This window comes from Prosopis cineraria, unplaced genomic scaffold, assembly GCF_029017545.1.
Source record: "Prosopis cineraria cultivar Desert tree isolate PC_DT_omini unplaced genomic scaffold, ASM2901754v1 PC440, whole genome shotgun sequence".
Taxonomy (NCBI): Eukaryota; Viridiplantae; Streptophyta; class Magnoliopsida; order Fabales; family Fabaceae; genus Prosopis; species Prosopis cineraria.
Genome location: NW_026555765.1, coordinates 1 through 9,133, shown reverse-complemented (window position 1 = coordinate 9,133; position 9,133 = coordinate 1). Strand labels below are relative to the sequence as shown.

The following is a 9,133-nucleotide window of genomic DNA, read 5'->3' as shown; positions in this document are numbered from 1 at the left end:
CGCTCCTAAATCAATTAAGAGGAAAAACAATTTTTAACCCATTTGTTAAAATATGAAGTGTAGTTAAATCTTTAACTTAATTATTAGTCGAAATCAATATCCTATGATAACTTATTAATTATATTCACTTCTAAAATAAATATTTTTATTTAGATGAAAATGCTTTCTGAGATTAGAAAAAACAATATAGAGAGAAAGAGGTATGGTCAAAACTCAATACATTGACAAGTAAATCACTCCAATCATGATTGTTCACTCTATCCACTATGATTATTTTACATTGCTTTTGATCTGACAATAGTATGCTAATTTATCTTGATCTCTTCCCAAAAAACATCAAAATCTATTTCCCCTTCCTTTTACTTTATTCATCCCCTTTAACAATAATCTTCACACACACACAAAATCTAAAATTAAAGTAGAGATCATCACAACCTTGATAGCAACGCTTTGTTATAGATAATAAGATAGCCAGTTAGAATGTGCTTGGTATTGTGTTGGTTTTAGTTAAAGCCACGTTTTGATCAAAATCAAAAGACTGCTTCTATATTTCTTTGGCCAAAACGCGATTTTGACCAAAATCAAAACAATACCAAACACACACTATAATTTCTTGATATATATGATCATCTCTCAAGAATTTGCTTGGATGCACGAAGCTGAAATTGACTAGCCGCCACTGCATCATCCACACACAAAAAGAAGGACTCTTTCCCAACCACTTCTACAAACTTTGATGTTATCAACTTCTCCATAACCTCCTTCCTTGGGTTCACTATTGAAATCTGTATAATTCAAAAACAACAAAAAATTATGTGTGTTATTATATAATAATTAAAGGCTTGTCTGATTGCCTGATTTCAGAACACTTTTTTGTTTTGAAAAAAGATAAAAAGAATATTTAAAGATATGTTTTCTGTTATTTGTTCTAAAAAATAACAAAAAACAAATCAAAATACATTACATTGTTGATTATTAAAAATTATAATTACCCTAATCAATAATTATTATAAGTCACTACCATTAATTGTTGGTGGTTATGCTATCGATCAATTTTTTTTATTTTCAAATAATTTTTAAATTAATACAACCAAACAGATTTTTTTATTTATTTTACTTTGAAAAATAATTTTAAAACTGTATTATAATATGTATATATATATATTTCAAATGACAATAAAAACGAAATAGGACTTAATTTTTTTTAAAAAAAAGATGTAAGTTAAAAGAGTAAGAAAAGTCAAAGTCGATTCCCATAATTAAAATCTCCCCTCCAACTAATAGAACCTATAAGTTTCGTGCAAAATAAAAACCCGATGCAAAACACGGAATTCATGGGATATACATACCTGCTTTCCATTTTTTCCTAGGATCTTACGTAACTCCAATAGTCCTTCAATGGCAGTTACATCAATGGAGGTTACGCCTGTCCATGTATAAATTAAATAATAATGTTATATTTAATTACATATTATATAGAGAGGATAAAATTTATTTTCCTTATATGTAGAAAATTCACAAAAACATATATATACTTTACGTACTTGATATATCGAGTATGACCTGCTCTACAGTATTCCCGATATGAGAATTCTCCTCGCTCTGGATATACCTCCTGATCCTATTCCATAGTATTTTTTTAAAAAATTTATAAGAAACAAGCTAATAATCATCGTATATCATCTATTTTTTAATATAGATATGCCTAGAACTATAAATACATAAATACGATTTTAATATTTACATGAAAATTTCAGATCGCAAAAGAAGACACGGTAGGTCAAAGTCTAGATAAATATACATAATAACAGTCTGTTTTCAAAATAGACGATCTTCAATTAAGATTCAAAATCTACAATAAACATATAAGAGTTGTGCATTAATCACACACTAAATTAGCTACGTTGGAAAAAGTCACAACTTATTTATATGGTTGTGATTAATTATTTAATCACTCAATGTGGGACTATAATATATTCAAAGAAACAAGTAATTAATGAAGTTGGAAAAAGTGAAAAAAGAAAGAATATATATATATACCTCTCTTTGATGTAGGAAGAGTTGGCGAAATAGATAGGAGAACCAAGTTGAATGATGAGAACACCTGGCAATAAGGTTGAAGTTGGATACTGCTCAACGTCTCTATACAGAGACGAGTCTGGTATCTTTCCAAGCTTGCATGACGCTGGCCTAGCCACGTACAACAGTGCTCTCAGCACTCCAAGTCCAATCTTCACATACCAAATCATTTATCAGCACTTAATTACCATCAATTTTTGTCAAAACCAAACTGAGGTCAGACTATAGTCAGGTGGTTGGTTCGATCTGCCTTAATTAAAATAATGAAACCAACAAAGATTGATCCAATTGATAAGGTTTTGGCCAATAACTTATAAGGTTGTGAAATCAATTTTCGCTGTTAATATGAAAATCTTGTTAATGAGTAATTTATAAATACCTCTTTATGAGAGCTCTTTGATATGTCCTCATCCTGGTGAGCCCTCAGGACCTAACCCACCTCAACTTATTTTTATAAAAAAGATAATAATATTTTAAACAATATGTAACCATATATTTATCATATATGTCAAATTTATAGTCAACTGCATTAATAGTATAATAAAACTATTGTCTATTACAAATAATCAAAATAATCAAATATGCCGCACTAATTATCTAATTAAACCAACACAAGTTTTCATCATTAACTAAAATCACCGATAAATGATCATACGTACACTCGCGGATATAGCACTAGAGAAAAGTTAACCACAAGTAGAGACAAATCTAAAGGGGGCAAGCGCCCATACTTTCCCATTGTCTTTGTATTTATAGTATAATGCTTCCTTTGTAAAAAAAAAATGTTAAAATTGACTCTAGCCCTCCATATTTTATGTGATTTGAAAATCCCCCACACGTATTGAACTCTGGATTCGTCCTTGACTAGTTACAAGACAAATAAAAACACAAAATAACATAATTTGACGATAGTGATTTAAAAAAAAAAAATGAAATCCGATTCTAACTGGTTTCGTTGTGGTTCACTTTCCCCAATGATCTAAAAGTTGACTAGACCAAATCGTAGGCCGATTTCTTGTTAGATAAGTGGTACCGGCCTGCTGGTTCATCAATCCGGTTCTGAAATAATTATATGAATAAGTTAGTTGATTATTGAGATTTGGGGACTCACAGATAAGAAGAGGCCAACGTCCATGCTAATGAAGGTGACTCCTAAGAAGCAAGACATGCAAATGAGGAAGTCAAACTTGTCGACCTTGTAGAGATGGATGGCTTCTTCATAGTCAATAAGTCCCAACATGGCTGACATAATGATCGCTGACAGTGCCACTAGAGGAGTGTATCCAAACAAAGGAGCCAAAAATATTAGTGTCATCGCCATAAACACTGCTTGCACTGCGTTCGACATCTGCGTCTTGCATCCTGAGTTATAATTCACTGCACTTTTCGAAAATGGCCCTGCAAAATTCATTATTTACATTATTACCCACATTCATTAATTAATTAATCAATCTTGATTAATTAATTAATTAATTACGTACCACTGGTTAAGTAGCATGAAGTGAAAGAGCCAAGAAGGTTCATTAGACCAAATGCGACCATCTCCTTGTTCCCGTCATGGGGGGTATTTTCGGTCACAGCGAAGCTTCTTCCTATTGCTATACCTTCCTGCAAATAAGAACATAATAAAATATAATTATATGGGTAACGTGAAACAAAATATGAAACTATATAGGCATGTTTAATTACCTATTTCTGAATAGTTTTTTATTCTGAAAAACAAAAAAAAATGAAAAAAGAAACATGTTTGAAAATTTGTTTTTTATGTTATATGTTCTAAAAAATTAATCTACAAAGTTCTTATAGTTTCTTTTAATTTAGAATTAGGTTCATGTAATATATTTTATTTTAATCAAGCTCTTATAGAATTAATTACATATTTTCTTATAACTCAAAATTTATATAATTAGCCTATGTCTTCTAAATAATTTTTGTCCACATAATTTTTTTGTAAAAATGTAAAAATTGTATCAAAACAAAAAAATTATCAAAATAATTAAATCAATTTTCTTATAAATTTCAAGTGTTTAATAATTTTAACTTTTTATTAACATGTATAAGGGATAAAAAAAATACAGTGACCTAATTTAAAATTGAAAGAAACTTATAAGTACATGAATATTTTAATTTAATTTAATTTCTTACCGCCAGTGACAAAACGCCTGTGATGATGCCAGCTTTCAGGACTGCCGGTAAATATTTAGGATCAAAGTTTAGTAAGCTGATAGATAGAGGATTTAAGCCTCGATCTAGGTGACCCACCTGAAGTAATTAAAATAACTTATTATGTAAGATAATAAAATTAAATCAAAGAAAATAGGAAAAAGTAAACTTGATTAATAATTCATTAACTAACAATTTGAATTCCATGATTTTGGCCTTTGGCAAGGTAGGTGATGATAGCTCCAACGATCACTGTTGTTATTGGAGCTATAGCTGCAACCCAAAAGAACTTCTGATTTTTCTTCTTCTGCAAAATCCCAATATTAATGTAAGTAAAAATAATGAATTAGTTTTACCAAAAAAATATTTTAATTTCTATAAAAGTTCACCTAATTTTCTGAGACAAAAGTATAAAGACGAATTTTTTGGAGCAATATAAATACACAGTAATACTAAAGACACAAAGATAAATCACCTACCACATATTTAGTGAACATCAAGAAAGCAACGAAGATGACGCCCATGAGTGTGGTCTCCCACCTTATCTAACTCAAGAAAATATACATATTTAAAAAAAGTATTAGCTTAATTTGATTCCTAACAAAAACAAATTAATTACAATTAGCTACATATAATTATCAAGTAAAACGTTGATTTTTTTTTTAAATATCATTTTCATATCACTCATCTCAGCTTCATGTACATTTCTTTAATTGACTGTCACTCGATGTGATATTTTTGCATCTTTTTCTTCTTTACTTAGGTTTGTACTTTTTTATATACTATGACACTACGTTAAATTTACGTATTAATATATGGAGACTATGCTAGAATGTTATAATTTGACATAAAAAAGGACAAGCATAGCAAATTAAAAGTTGCAACTAATGCCACACATGACATGAAGCTAGCTCATGCTGTAGAAGGTGAAGACGTGAAGTAAACTGTAAGTAAATATAAACTCTCTTGATATATAAAAGAAGAAAAGGATGTACTAACTAGAACCCATCTAGAAAGAACTCTATGGGGCTAAAATACAAAATTACATAATATTGGGGTAAAATTTAGTTTTAACATTTTTTTACAAATAAAAACGAAACAAAACTTAAAAAAAAAAAAATTGAACATGGTTGCTTGCCCCCTTAAATCTGTCCCTCAATATTAATACTCTATCTACGTCTTTTAAGGGGGGGTGTTTGTATTATTATACAATAGTATTAAGATATAATTAATACATAAAGACACAGAGTACATTATTAAATTAGGAAAATCACAAAAAAGTCCATTATAGGGATTCAAATTAATATAAGGTCTCGCGACTTGCAAAAATTATATACCCCCAAATCACAAATATTTTATTTTGAATTTATGTTGTATATAATTATTAAATTATTCTCATTTAATTTTATTTTAAAAAAAAAAACAACCCATCCATTGATTCCCAAATCTTTTGGGGTCATCCTCGATGGAAGCTCGGCTAGAAACAACGGATCGCCTGAGCCACGCAACACCCTAGTTGTAAACCCAAGTTCAGAGTATGGTGCCTATAATTTTAGAGACTTCGATCGAAAACATTTTTGGGCAAGTGAATGATAGAGAAAAAGATTGTGGATATTATAGAGAGGAAAAAAAAACAAAAAAAACAAAGAGACATGCCAAGAACTGTGGCTCAGGTGATCCATGGTTTCCAGTGGAGCTTCCGTCAGGGATGGGATGGGTTTTTTTTAAAAAAAAAAAATCAGTAATTATACATAAAATATATTTAAAATAAAAAATTTAAAACTTAAGAGTAGTTTATGTATTTCATAGACCCATAATTAGGATTACTGCAATTAACTTTGCAGTGATTTTCCCTATTAAATTTACCCTTAAAGCTTTAAAAATATATTGTTTTAAAGTTGTTAGAGAAAATAAGAGTATAATAAAGATAATAATAAATGATGCTTTGAAATGTTCAAAAGAAATAAAAAATAGAAATAATAAATTAAAAAGACATGTATTTTGAAAATAAAATATTATTTTTATGTATTAACTTGCAGGTAACAATATTATTAATATGTGGCATACGAACCTCATTCCTGTTGACCACGATGGCCTTGAGCACAGAGATGAGGCTTGTGCGACTGGCGAAATGTGTCATTCCAAATATGCCCCTCAGTTGTTGAGACACAGTATAGTATTACTGCTGTCCCTCCCATGAAGCCTGTTATGGTCGAATGCGATAAGAAAATCCACCAATATCCCTAATCTGTAAAATCGCAAATTATTGTTAATTTTTAATTGAACTAAATAAAGTGGAATGAAGATATATGAATTTTCTCTAAATACTCCATCCTTTTAAAATATATACTTCCTTTTTTAATTTTTAATGTGTAATTACACTTTTTTTCAAAAATACTCTTAATAAATGACAAAAAAGACTTTTAATAAATAAATCATTCAACCATTTATTTTAGTAAAAAATAAAGATAAAATAAAAAGATAATATTAATTTAAAGATTAATTTATTAATGATATAATTCAATTAAAATTAAAAATATATTATATTTTTTAATAGATGGAGTAGATGTAGATCCTTGGGACGAGAAAAAGATATAAAGTTTATGGGTTTCACATCTTCAATAGGGCCTAGAAAACGCTTTAATTTAAGTTTTATTTATAAATCACTTTTAATATATTTTACCAAAATCAAGAAATGTTTAAAACTCATTAATTTTATCTAAAAATTTAATAATTTTTAATTTTATCTCTATTAAATATATATATTTTAACAACATACTTTTTCTGTCTCTATATATAAGGTGTTTTTAAAAAACTTATTTTGTCCATAACTATAATATGTGTCACAATATTTTTAAATAATTAAATAATTTTGTCCTTGTTTTGAAAAGAGAGAAGAGATATTAATTGTATGTTTACCCACACCACCATGATATTAATCAACATTATTAGAGGTAAAATAAAAAATTACCGTGATTTAATAGGATTTTAACTAAATAGCAAACTTTATTAGTATATTTGATTCAATTAAAAATATCTTATATATAAATATGGATAAAGTTTTTTCTCGCGCAATATTAGTGGAGGGTAAATGAAAAAATTTATTATAAAAATTGAATGAGATGACTTACCCAAAAAAAAAAAATTCTCTACCCTATAAATAAACAAGAGGAGGTATCTTTTCTCTCTGCTTGTATCCTTCCATAAATATAAAACGTCTGTTCATTATGCTTTGCACAAGTCCTGTCTACATAGAAATTAATCAAACTATTCATGGTTTATAAGAATTGAATTCCCTCATTCTCTCCATATTTATAATTCAACAGTTAATTTAATTATCTATATCATTTAATGTTCGTATATTTAATATCGTCACTTAAATGTTGTTAAAAGCAAAGATCATAATGTGCTTTATGGTAGTAATTAAATGAATAAATATTTAGTTTAATGTTATAATTAGTAGTAATCTTACAATATTAAACTAAATGAATAATTTAATGGACAGATATGATTATATATAGAGACAGAGATATTAAGAGAGGGTAATGCAAACCCAAGGTTCATGGATTTGTTTTATATATATATAATATATAGTATATTAATATGGGCGCCAAGAGAAAAGGGATGAAAAAATTTAGTTCATATAAAGTATATAGAATAATGTCAATAAGAATTAAAAAAACTGTTTAACATGTGATTTAAACTTGTTTTATTTCAATTTCTCAAATTCACATGCACCCACACAACCCAAAACATGTCAATACAATGTTCGAAACCCACAATAAAAACAGTATATATAGTTGTTAGAGCAGACTCATCATAGTGATTATATAAATCTGAACGGTCTAAATGGATGCCCGAAACTGCTCCGTGGCTGATGCACAAGAATCTGTGCAAACAGTGAACACGGTTCGGGATCGAAATTCGCTGTTCAGTGTTCGTCGTCTCTTAACAGCGGTGGAAACTTTCAAAAAAACGATAATTATATAGAAATAACGATGATGATCAGTATATAGTGTGGCATGTGTGATAAAACATGTACTGTTCATAAGCGAGTTGTAAATTTGATTCTCACCTTAGAATACCTAAAGCAGCCTGAAATACGCCGGTGATGAAGGTAGTGTGGTGAAATCAAATGAACATACAGCACAGGATCGTCCTCAGGCTTCGCCACGCTCGAAACCGTTTGGTACAGAAGCAATGACGCCGCCGCTATCGTCCCCACCGCCATGTGCCTTGAGCTTCCAAATATCGCATACACCAGCGGCGGCAAAACTGCTATCTGCAGTTACAACACACACACACACACACACGCTCTCATGAACACAAGAAGGAGATCGATAAATTAAGCATATATATATGAATTGAAGCCAGAAAACAGAACTAACAGAGGCCAATGACGGGTGGAATTTCGGCGAGCTTAGCGTAGCTAATGCCTTGAGGATGGCGAGACTGTGATGGTGTGGTGAGGCGGCGACGAGGTCGGACCAGAACAATCGGAGATTGTAAGTTGAAAGCCATTCGAACATGGGGGGACGAAGTACTGTACTCCTTTCACGATTCTATCTCTCCTTCGTCGCTCCGCTCTTGACACTGCTTGAAAGGGTCGTCTGGTAACAGCGTCTCTTCGCTGCCGACTTCAGTTTCGTCAGAAAACCCCTCGGCGCCGAGAAGTTCACCGTCCTGCGGCCTTCGATTTCGGAGGAGGAGGCGCCGCCGTTGGGGTTCATGGAACTTTTGCTGGTCGAACCCAGACGTCCGTCGCCGGCCAGAAGGGCTCACAGGCTAAGAGAGACGGAAACACTGGATTAAGTATAAAACTTGGCTGTGACGACTATCTCAGAACTGGATTTTGTGTGGGCGACCAAGGAGGCGTTTATATAGCCGTTTT

The 9,133-nt window shown here is 30.6% G+C and overlaps 1 pseudogene; it reads right to left on the bottom strand.

Annotated features, from left to right (window-relative positions):
• Positions 1-217: 217 nt before the first annotated feature.
• On the bottom strand, positions 218-8,972 carry LOC129297116 (probable sulfate transporter 3.5; annotated as a pseudogene).
• Between the last annotated feature and the right edge of the window lie 161 nt (positions 8,973-9,133).